The sequence below is a fragment of the Triticum aestivum genome, chromosome 2D, assembly GCF_018294505.1.
Source record: "Triticum aestivum cultivar Chinese Spring chromosome 2D, IWGSC CS RefSeq v2.1, whole genome shotgun sequence".
NCBI classification, from domain to species: domain Eukaryota; kingdom Viridiplantae; phylum Streptophyta; class Magnoliopsida; order Poales; family Poaceae; genus Triticum; species Triticum aestivum.
Window position 1 is genome coordinate 393,192,089 of NC_057799.1, and position 10,180 is coordinate 393,202,268.

The window sequence follows — 10,180 nt, forward strand, 5'->3', positions numbered from 1 at the left end:
CGAGAGGGCCTGACGCGGGCTCTCCGGGCCGCAGCGCGGGCGACGAAGTGGGCGCGGGCGGCGGCGAATCTGGAGGCGACACATGGCGGCGGCGGCGGGAGGCGGACACGTTCGTCGGTGGGAGTTTTGTCCGGCGGCGCGGAGGGGACGAGGTTAGGGTTTGATCTGCGAAGATTTCGGGGGGACTCACATATATATAGCTAGAGGGAGCTAGGAGGCTCCAAATGGAGTGCGGTTTTCGCCCACACGATCGTGATCGAACGACCTAGAGCACGGAGGTGACTTAGAGGTGTTTTTGGGCTGTTTGGAGGGGTTTTTTGCTGCAACACACAAAAGGACTTTGCGGTTACCCGGTTAACCGTTGGAGCACCAAACGACCTCCAAATGGAACGAAACTTGACCGGTGGTATACCAAGGCCACTTGACAAGCCTCGGTCCATTCCGAGAACGTTCAACACCCGCTCACGAAATGAAACAAGAGGGGTGCGCCGGAGAAGGTGGGAGTGCCGGATTGCAAAACGAACAACGGGGAAAATGCTCGGATGCATGAGACGAACACGTATGCAAATGAGATGCACATGATGACATGATATGAGATGCATGACATGAACAAAATGCAAAACGAAAGACAAAACCCGACCACGAAGGGAATATCATAACACATAGCCAAAAGTGGCAAGAGTTGGAGTTACAAATATAGAAAGTTACATCCGGGGTGTTACACTGTAACTGCTCTGGCCCTACATCCGGAGCAGATCGCGCCATCCGAGGACGGGAAGCTCAACCCCGCCACGGAAGCCGCAGACTCAGCGGCGTTGGAGCCACATGCAGACCCAACCTCGAGTGGAATCTGTGCCACCGGAACCTCGGACTCGTTTCCGGCTACAGGTTCCGAACCACGTGCGTCCGCATACGTCGAGCTTGATCAGGCATCGATCGTCGAATTCAGCTCCGCGGACATCTTCCGGCACGCACCTTTAGGCGATGTGCTAAACTCATTAAAAACACTCTCCTTAGCGAGGGACTCACAGCCGAATTATGTCCGGTTCGAACTAGAGGCTGATGACGGAGAATTTCGGTTCCCACCCACCGCCCACTTCATAGCCACTATCGAAGACTTAACCGACATGCTCGATTACGGCTCCAAAGACATCGACGGTATGGACGACGATGCCGAAGAGGAGCAAGGCCAAAACCCGCCGTTTACCGGGCGCTAGACGGCCACTTCTTCGTATGACGTGTACATGGTGGATACACCCAAAGAGAACAATGGCAATAACGAGAAGGATCCAGTCGAGGATAAACCGCCTGAGATACAGCCAAAACACCGACGTCAGCGGCGCCGCTCTAAATCACGCCGTGGAAAAGATAGCGACACCGGCACGAGAGAAAACAATACTCCGGACGATGCCGAAGACAAGGAACACCCCGTTGAGCCAACCTCCGAACAGGACGAACGGGAGGACGGGCGAGTCAGCCCTGATGAACAGGCCGTAAACGAAGACTCGGAGGACAGTAATTAGCTTCCACTCTCCGAGGATGAGGTGAGCCTCGGCAACGAGGATTTCATCGTGCCTGAGGAACCTCTCGAGCATGAGCGCTTTAAGCTGATAAAGATCTGCTCAACGACAGATGGACTAATGTCCTGGCAGTCGAGGAATACAGCCTCAAACGCCCAACCAAAAGTTACCCGAAGCGCAAATTGTTACCCCAATTCAATGACGAGGCGTTGGAGCCCGTACCATCAGCGCGTAATGCGGCTGATCGACCACCACGTGGCCGGGATAAAGCGGCACCTCAAGCCGAACACCAGCCCATCCCACCTCACCGTAAAGGCAGAGATAAAACAGCTCGGGGTTATACATATGACCTGCGGCAGGACCTAAAGAACAGAGCAGGTCAGACCAGATCGATCTACGGATCGCGGGGGCGTGCCCTCACATGCAACGACGGCCATCTAGCCGGACGTGACAAACATAACCATGCCCGGGCCGAACACCTCAGACAGGCTACATCTGAACTACGTCGTGACTTGGACCGATACAGAGGCGCCGCACACCCGCTCTGCTTCACTGACGAAGTGATGGAGCATGAATTCCTAGAAGGGTTTAAACCCGTAAATATCGAATCATATGATGGAACAACAGATCCCGTGGTATGGATTGAGGATTTTCTTCTCCATATTCATATGGCCTGCGCTGATGACCTTCACGCCATCAAATACCTCCCGCTAAAACTCAAAGGGCCAGCTCAGCACTGGTTAAACAGTCTGCCTAAAAACTCTATTGGCAGCTGGGAGGACTTGGAAGACGCCTTCCGCGACAACTTCCAAGGTACATACGTACGACCTCTAGATGTTGATGACTTAAGCCACATAGTTCAACAGCCTAGAGAGTCAGCCAGGAAATTCTGGACTAGGTTCCTAACTAAAAAGAACCAGATTGTCGACTGTCCAGATGCCGAAGCCCTAGCGACCTTTAAGCGTAGCATCCGCGACGAATGGCTCGCCCGTCACCTTGGCCAAGAAAAGCCGAAGTTCATGGCAGCCCTCACGGCACTCATGACCCGCTTTTGTGCGGGCAAGGATAGTTGGCTAGCCCGTAGCAATAACACTGCAAGCGAAGCTGGCACCTCTGAGGCCAAAAATAGCAACGGCATGCCCCGATGCAACAGGCACAAGCGTCGAAGCAACGGTGACAATACTGACGACACGACGGTCAACGCCGGATTCAGTGGCCCCAAGTTTGTCCATCGGAAGAAGCCATATAAAAGAAACAATCCGGGCCCATCCAACTTGGACCGCATACTCAACCGTCCATGCCAAATCCATGGCACCATAGACAAGCCAGCCAACCATACCAACAGAGACTGTTGGGTTTTTAAACAGGCCGGCAAGTTAAATGCCGAGAACAAGGAGAAGGGGTCGCAAAGCGAGGATGATGACGAGGACTCTCGTCCGCCGAACACAGGAGGACAGAAGAAGTCCCCCCCAAGTTAAAACAGTGAACATGATATACGCTACCCATGTCCCCAAGAGGGAGTGCAAACGCGCGCTCAGGGACGTCTACGCAATGGAGCCAGTCGCCCCAAAGTTCAACCCATGGTCTTCCTGTCCGGTCACTTTCGATCGCAGGGACCATCCGACCAGTATCCGTCATGGCGGTTCAGCCGCACTGGTCCTCGACCCAATAATTGATGGATTCCATCTCACGCGAGTCCTCATGGATGGTGGCAGCAGCCTGAACCTGCTCTATCAGGATACAGTGCGCAAAATGGGCATTGATCCCTCACAGATCAAACCCACCAAGACTACCTTTAAAGGAGTCATACCATGTGTAGAGGCCCGCTGTACGGGCTCAATCACACTAGAGGTTGTCTTCGGATCCCCGGACAACTTCCGAAGCAAATAGTTGATCTTCGATATCGTCCCCTTCTACAGTGGCTATCACATACTGTTTGGACGAACCGCATTTGCTCGATTCAACGCGGTGCCACACTACGCTTATCTCAAGCTCAAGATGCCCGGATCACGCGGCGTCATAACAGTCAATGGAAACACGGAACGCTCCCTCCGTACCGAGGAGCACACCGCTGCTTTAGTAGCAGAAGTACAGATCGGCCTTTTTAAGCAGAACCTTAATTCGCGGCCGAGCTCCCAGACACTGTCAAACGAGTCCGGACTACTCTGCAGCAGGACAGCCCAGCTCGTCAAGAGCTCAACTAGCAATTTGGCCTCCGTCCCAGTCCCGACCAAGTGGCGGCGTTTGTACCGTGCGTACATAACTACGCACTCAAAATACCATGGGCACTGACGGAGGCATAACTAGACTGTGATCCATAATACGGCTCGACCTTCCCTGGACACACATACTTTCACTTTTTCCTTTTTATCCTTTTCAGGTTTATTTTCCACAGGCCTTTCCTGACGGCCTGATCACCGGTCCTTTCGAAGGATAGATACACCAAGACGGCTAGAAGCACTGACGTGTAAGGGCATTTCTAGGTGGTCTCTTTAACGTTCACTCTACCTGTTTTCAGGACCCGCACACAGCTCTCCCTTGGTCGTGGCATATTAAATAGCCCTGTTGCTTATTGCACTACTTGTACAAATACGCTTTGACGTATTAATCAAACTATAATGGAAACAGTTTGCGGCCCAACTTCTGTGGCACTAGCCTGCTACTCTTCTTTTTTATCTTGATAATCTTATCAGATTGCACCCGTACAATTTGGTACGCTTTAATCCGCCAGGGGCTTCATTGCGCCCCATAATACAGCAACAAAGTCACTTTTTACAGTATAGTTCGGCACCCGGAATTTAGCATTATATGCATTGGCTCCGAATCATGTCTTTGTTCAATAGTTGGGTTGCCCGGCTCCTGTGCTTACTACCTTACGTTCCACTATATTGGCTAGGGTAGTAAAGGGAGAACTACTGCGATTGTGTCTTGGTTTATCCGGATGAGCACCTCAGTAGAGAAAGCCGAAAGTTGACTGTCATGATGCGGCGTGAGCCGGTCAGCTCTTCGGAGGTTTCAAATCTTTAGTGATTTCTTTTTTTCCGCATTATGCGATGAATCGATTCTTACCCGATCAGGTGTTTACAGCACCCTAGTTCGGATACTAGGGGCTGCGCCTAAATTTTTATTGTCAAACTCCTCTGGCTAAGTGAGGGTGATAAAGCCACATAGTCCGATTGCCTGGTTCATTGCGCTAAACACCTCCTTCAAGGACGAAACAATTGGATCAAGAGTGTTTAGATTCCATCCCGAACACCCCCGTACTATCTACGTGGGGGCTGAAGCCGACGACTGGCCAACTCTCAGACTTCATAAAAACGGCCGCACAGGAGGTACAATTTTAAACAAAGCATTATATTACATAATCGACTTTGTTTCATAATACAGGGCGAGATAATATGAATGTATTCATTCAAAGATCACATCTTTCGCACACTGCCCCGCCACAATGCGGGATCCCTCCAGGACATTGTCAAAATATAGCTCGGGCGTGCGGTGCTCCTTGCCCTCGGGCGGTCCCTCGGTCGCGAGCTTGACGGCGTTCATCTTCGCCCACTGCACCTTGACACGGGTGAAGGCCATCGGCGCACCCTCGATGCAGACCGATCGCTTGATAACGTCAAGCCGGGGGCAGGCATTGACCAGCCGCTTCATGATCCCGAAGTAGCTGCTGGGTATAGCTTCAGCAGGCCACAACTGGATTATTAAATCCTTCATGGCTAGTTCGGCCACCCTATGCAGTTCGACCAGCTGTTCTAGCTGGTCGCTAAAGGGCACCGGATGTTCTGGCGCAAGGTATTGCGACCAAAACAGCTTCTCCATTGAGCTCCCCTCTTCAGCTCGGAAGAATTCCGCAGCGTCAGAAACACTGCGTGGCAAATCCACAAACGCTCCTGGAGAACTCCAAATCCGGGTTAGTAAGAGGTACCTCTTCTTCACATATTTGCTCTGCATAATGAAGGCCTTACCCGTCGCAATCTTCTTGGCCTCTTGAATCTCCTGGAGAGCGCCCTGGGCTTCAACTCGGGCATCTTGTGCGCTTTGGAGAGCCTTGGCGAGTTCGGTCTCTTGAGCCGCAATATCGCGCTCCAAGGACTCGCATTTCTTCACGGCATCCTGGAGCTCTTGCTGGACCTCACCGACCCTGGCCTCGTGCTTTTCGCGGGCGGCTTGTTCCTTGGCAGCTCTCTCCTCGGCCTCGGCCAGCGCCTTTTTAAGGGCCTCGACCTCGGTCGCCGCTCCTACAAATATCATGGCACTATGGTCAATACAAATCATTTATTCTTTCTGAATATACAGCAGGTCATTACATACCTTGCTTATCCTCCAGCTGTTTCCTTGCTTGGCCGAGCTCGTCCTCGGCCTACTCCAGCCTCTGCTTTAGTCCGGAGACTTCGGCAATGTGGGAGGTTGCAGTGAGCAATGACGCCTGCTCAATGACATAGACACATATGGTTAGTCTCCTGCAAAGATTCTTTGATCCTCTTTCCGGCTTTTCTTTTCGAACACCGAACAGAGTCTCAGGGGCTACTGTCTATACGGTGACATTCTTTTTACATAATCGCGTTGCTTACCTCAAAGCCTGTTAGAAGGCTTGTGCAAGCTTCGGTCAGTCCGCTCTTCACGGACTGAATCTTTTCAATCACCGTACCCATGAGGGTACGGTGTTCCTCCACAATGGAAGCACTTCGCAGCGCTTCCAGGAGAGCATCCGGTGCCTCTGGTTGGACAGAGGTCACCGGCGGAATAGGCACACCTCCTTCTTTCAAAGGAGGCTACTCACCGGATTTCGGAGCCGTATAGGTCTCCGGGACCGTATTCGGCTGGGGGCTAGACTGAATATGGCCCCCATCGCCGGTCTCCATGAGGATTTGCTCCCCCATGTGTCCAGCGGCCGAGGTTTTACCCTCCTGCGCCGCCCTGGCGTCCTCCTGAGTCTCTCCCTGGCCTGGGATTCTTCAGGACAACACCTCGGTGTCATCCATGGCCTTGGGAGAAGAGGCCGCCGGAAGGGACCCGCTGTCCATCACCTTCAGGTCCAGCGAATTCCCCGAAGATGAGGACCGCTCGAGGTCGGACCGAGCCGGGCTGCAAGTGCATGATTCAACATGTTAAGACTATGAAGTAGAGAGGCCGGATATATAAATGCGTCCGGGTTTTTTTAGTACTCACGATTCGGCCAGGGGCTTGTCGCGGGGGCGCGGCTCTAGGCTGCTATCGATGTCCCACGCTGAGTTATCCGCGAGGGAACCCTTCCCCCTCTTGGACGCCTCTGCCTCCAGATTTGTGGAGGCCGCCCTCTTCTTCCTTCCCCCCTCAGGGGGGGGAGTTGCTTTCTTCCTCCTCCTCGACGTCGTCCTCAGCGGCGGAGGAGCGAGTCTCGGTGTCTTCGGACGTCGCGTCCAAAGCGCCCTTGCGGCGGGGGCCACTTCTGCCCCCCTTGGCCTTCTTCTCCGACGCCTGGTAGGGCGCCGGAACCAGCATCTTTGTTAGAAGCGGGATGGCTGGTTCCTCGGGTAGCGGAGCCGGACACTTAATCCGCTCCGCTTCTTTGTCCAGCCCTGAAAAATAAAGAGTGGGGTTTGGGTATCTTCCCTGAATAAGCAAGTAAAGGATACACCTTGAAACGCGAAAGACTTACCGCACTGGCGGGATGGGCTAGGTCGTGCCCACGATCCTCGGTCGTCTCCGGCCGCGTCTCGTTGCCCTTAAAGAGCACCTTCCAGATGTCTGCGTGCGTAGTTCCAAAGAACCCTTGCAAGGTCTGGTGCTCGGCCGAATTGAACTCCCATAAATGGCAAGTCCAGCTCTGGCATGGAAGGATCCGGCGGACTAGCATCATCTGGATCACGTTGACGAGCTTGATGTTCTTGTCCACCATGCTCTGGATGCGCGTTTGCAGCGCTGTCAGCTCGTCCGACGAAGACCAATTCAGGCCCTTCTCTACCCAGCAGGTGAGCCGCATTGGGGCTCCGGACTTGAATTCGGGAGCCGCGGCCCAGGTAGCGTCGCGGGGCTCTGTGATATAGAACCACAGTTTCTGCCACTCTTTGACGGTCTCCACAAAGGTACCTTTGGGCCATGTGACGTTGGGCATCTTGCTCACCATGGCACCTCTGCACTCTGCGTGTTGGCCATCTACCACCTTCGGCTTCACGTTGAAGATCTTAAGCCACAGTCCAAAGTGGGGTGGAATGCGGAGGAAGGCCTCGCACACGACAATAAATGCCGAGATGTTGAGGAAAGAGTTTGGGGCTAGATCATGGAAATCTAGCCCGTAATAAAACATGAGTCCGCGGACGAAAGGGTGGAGGGGAAACCCTAGCGCGCAGACGAAGTGGGGGATGAACACCACCCTCTCATTGGGCTTCGAGGTGGGGACGATCTGCCCCTTGGCCGGGAGCTGGTGGGCGATTTCTTTGGCTAGGTACCCGGCCTCCCGAAGCTCGGTGATGTCCTTCTCCTTAACGGAGGAGGCCATCCACTTGCCTTGCGCTCCAGATCCGGACATGATCGAGTGCTTTCTTGAGGCGGAAAAGATGAGGACTTGGGCGTTGGAGCTCGAGAATGGGAGGGCAGAGAGAGAGAAGGCGTGGGTGAAAGAAAGGAATCCTTATCTCCTTATAAAGGCAGTGAATATCAAACTCCTCCCCACTCGCCTTAGAACTCGCCTATTCCCAAGGGCTGCGCAGACGGCACGGTTGGATTACCCATGCCCGTATTGATGAGAATCCCGCAATAAGGGGACACGTGCCAATAAAACTGCGTCTCGAAACGTGGATCGGCAGGCCAAAAACGGTTCGAAATAATAACCGGGCAGAGACGTGATGTCACGCTACAAAAAGTTGTTAGCAGATTAGACTCGTGAAATATTATACTCTCTGCGGTTGTGTGCGGTACTTGTTTTGCAGAGCCGGACACATTCGTTGCGTTCGAAGACTATTTTGGGAGTATTCGGAGAAGGAACCCGCCTTGCAATGCCGAAGACAATTTGCGCGCCGGACACATCGTCATTGAAGCCTGGTTCAGGGGCTACTGAGGGAGTCCTGGATTAAGGGGTCCTCGGGCGTCCGAACTATGTAACGTGGGCCGGACTGATGGGCTATGAAGATACAAGACCGAAGACTCTCTCCCGTGTCCAGATGGGACTCTCCTTGGCGTGGAAGGCAAGCTTGGCGCCCGAATATGAAAGATTCCTTTCTCTGTAACCGACTTTGTACAACCCTAGTCCCCTCCGGTGTCTATATAAACCGGAGGGTTTAGTCCGTAGGGGCAATCATAATCATACAGGCTAGACTTCTAGGGTTTTGGCCATTATGATCTCGTGGTAGATCAACTCTTGTAATACTCATATTCATCAAGATCATTCAAGCAGGATGTAGGGTATTACCTCCATAGAGAGGCCATAACCTGGGTAAACATCATGTCCCCTGTCTCCTGTTACCATCGACCTTAGACGCACAGTTCGGGACCCCCAACCCAAGATCCGCCCGTTTTGACACCGACAGCCGGCCTCCTAGGCGCACCCCAAGGGGAGTCCTACTCCCACCGGGAGTCGGATTGCCCCCTTTCCCTAGTTGGATTAGGAGAGAAGGAAGGGGGAAGAAGGAGGAAGGAAGGGGGGGCCCTCCCACTTCGGATTGGGCTTGGGGGCGCCCCCTCCTTTGCTCCCTTCTCCTCTCTCCCACTATGGCCCAATAAGGCCCATAGACCTCCTGGGGGGTTCCTGTAACCTCCCGGTACACCGGTAAATGCCCGATCTCACCCGAGCCATTCCGATGTCCAAATATAGTCATCCAATATATCGATCTTTTTGTCTCAACCATTTCGAGACTCCTCGTCATGTCCGTGATCATATCCGGGACTCTGAACTACCTTTGGTACATCAAAACACATAAACTCATAGTACGATCGTCACCGAACGTTAAGCGTGCGGACCCTACGGGTTCGAGAACTATGTAGACATGACCGAGACATGTCTCCGATCGATAACCAATAGCGGAACCTGGATGCTCATATTGGCTCCTACATATTCTACGAAGATCTTTATCGGTCAAACCGCATAACAACATACATTGTTCCCTTTGTCATCGGTATGTTACTTGCCCGAGATTCGATCGTCAGTATCTAAATACCTAGTTCAATCTTGTTACCGGCAAGTCTCTTTACTCGTTCCGTAATGCATCATTCCGCAACTAACTCATTAGTCACATTGCGTGCAAGGCTTATAGTGATGTGCATTACCGAGAGGGCCCAGAGATACCTCTCCGACAATCGGAGTGACAAATCCTAATCTCGATCTATGCCAACTCGACAAACACCATCGTAGACACCTGTAGAGCACCTTTATAATCACCCAGTTACGTTGTGACGTTTGGTAGCACACAAAGTGTTCCTCTGGTATTCAGGAGTTGCATAATCTCATAGTCATAGGAACATGTATAAGTCATGAAGAAAGCAATAGCAACATACTAAACGATCAAGTGCTAAGCTAACGGAATGGGTCAAGTCAATCACATCATTCTCTAATGATGTGATCCCGTTAATCAAATGGCAACTCATGTCTATGGCTAGGAAACATAACCATCTTTGATTCAACGAGCTAGTCAAGTAGAGGCATACTAGTGGCACTCTGTTTGTCTATGTATTCACACATGTAC